Source organism: Ruditapes philippinarum, unplaced genomic scaffold (genome assembly GCF_026571515.1).
Source record: "Ruditapes philippinarum isolate M1 unplaced genomic scaffold, ASM2657151v2 ctg2998_1_1_1_1, whole genome shotgun sequence".
NCBI lineage: Eukaryota > Metazoa > Mollusca > Bivalvia > Venerida > Veneridae > Ruditapes > Ruditapes philippinarum.
In genome coordinates, this window is record NW_026853265.1 from 7056 (window position 1) to 9493 (window position 2438).

Genomic DNA, 2438 nt, shown 5'->3' on the forward strand with positions numbered 1-2438 from the left:
GTTGATTTCATTGCTGTTTAAGAATTTGAAATGATTGAAAACCGATTGTTATGTAAATATATTCAATACAATTACTAGAAATATTTTACGATATGTTTGTACTTTAATAAAGCGTCTAATTGAAATGTTGTATAGAATTTTAAATCATGGTAAACATTGAAATGCTTTCTTGACGGAGACCTTGAAGTATCATCCATGTCATTGGCAGTAATTATACATAAATATTGTATTGACGAGTGGATCTTCAAAGTTTCATTTAATGATGTAAGCGTTACATGGTTGTTTTAGCAATTATCTCAAAGTTAATATGATTACGTATTAACATACTAATAATATGGTCTTCCTTTATTTTATTGCAATAATGCAAGTGACTCGCTAAATCCCCTTTTTAACAGTAATTTGGACTCGGTGATGTAAATATTTGTATTCTACAAATTTTCTATACCAAAAAAGATGCCTCGTACTTCTTATCAGTGTTATTAAAATGGCTCCAATGTTATAAAGAAATTCCTTAGGCTCAAACTCAGATCTCGGGTATATGATGGGTCAGAAACTGTCACAGAATGTAAACTAACCAATGAAAATCCTGAAATTTGAGACAGAACTAAAAGAAACAAAATATAACCTCGAGACCTGATCTTGATTTTCGGGATCATTTATTTTAATACTTGCAATATTGAAGATTGGATACAGAAATCAAAGTGCTGCAGCACTGAATGCGACGGACATGCAACCGGAGAGACATTAAGGCTTCTTTTAGAAAAAAAAAACAACAAAACACAAAATATATAACAGAGAAAATTTGTTCCATACAAGTTCGAGATTTGTAGAGCAATATATTTTGTGTCCCAAATTGATATAATTCAGATTTTCTACTTTCAAGCACTTAAATACAGAATGAAATTTATGCCTAAAAACTCTGGTCAAACTTGTAAATCAGTGTCCTTATCGATTTATTCTAAGAAATGATATGTAAATAGAAAAAAAAAACTATCCACGAAATATTTCTAGAATAAATCCAGGCAAATAAACTTCAAACATAATACATTATACATTTGAGAATGCTATTTAGAATTGCTTCGTGTTATATCATAGTGGGCATACAGACAATAAAATATAAGTCATTTGTATTTTTATTTCTCTTGGATATGTCTCATTAAAAAAAAAAATTGGTTAAAATCATCCGCAATTAATAGTGTATTTCTTAGATTTTTTTTATTTACAAGGTAAAGATGTAGAGGCCAGAGCACATCGTTTTTATTTTAATTTAAATGTCACTTAAGCACTACAGTGTTTAGTTGTCCTTTTCAACTTCACACTAAATTCCATTTTCAACTTGTTTGCTTCTTACAATTGTATAGAATTTCTAAAAGTATTGCATGTAATCCGCTGGTTTATTAATTACATGTTTAATGTGTACTTCCTAATCGCCTGTCCAAAAATCAGAACAGGTGAAGCAGAATCTATTTTTAGAATAGCGAAGGTTAACTCATATCATGACCTAGTAAAATATGTAAACAAACCACAAGAATCGAAAGTAGAACTGATATTATAACTTCCTTACCATGAAAGACTACATGGCGGTAAAGTGTTGTAAAACTCTCTTCTTACATGCATTTTCAAAAATAGATATTTATACTAACCATTGTACTGTATCTAATATATTAATAACTGCTGAATATTCAGCTAAACCCGCGGTATGAGTCACGAAAATAGTTCTTCTTTTATTAATGCGCGAGTTATCCTAGAGTCACGAAAAACTTTTGATTTGTTAATAATAATGTTTTGTATAATGTAGAAATATTTATTTCCTACTAATAATGTCTTGGAACTCAGAGGTTAACTCAAGCTGCTATCCACGCCTCGTAACGCCGGCTTAAGCAGAAATCAACATTCAAACATAAAAATGGTGAAAAAAATGGAATTTAGAAACATACGCAGATGTATTCATAAGGTGGTTGTTGATGAACAATAAGTGTTAGTGATGTGTTAGGGTGCTTCACTATCCATTATACGCGAGGATAAAACTTATTCGCATAAAGTCTTTTGTATTGCTATCCAGGGAATTCCTGTTTGCCAACTAATGTATTTCTTAAACCGGCAGTGCAAAGGAATATTGGATACTTGTAAAAAGTTTCTCTCTACTTTATTTCAATGTTTTTATTTTTTCTAATGCATTTTCCACTTGTTTCTCAAGATCATAGATAGAGTCATTCAAACCGAGTCTGCGACAAAAACTTCAAGAGATTGATCAGCAAGCATTGTTAGACAGTTAAGCGCGCTTTATTCATTTTCCTTGATTCGTATATTTCGTTTGTGATAAATTGATCACAACAAATAAGTCAACTTGCGCAACATAAACTATTTTCATTTGAAAAATTAAATAATTCAAAAGAACCAAATATAGTGACTTAAAAATATCATGATTTTTTAAAAAA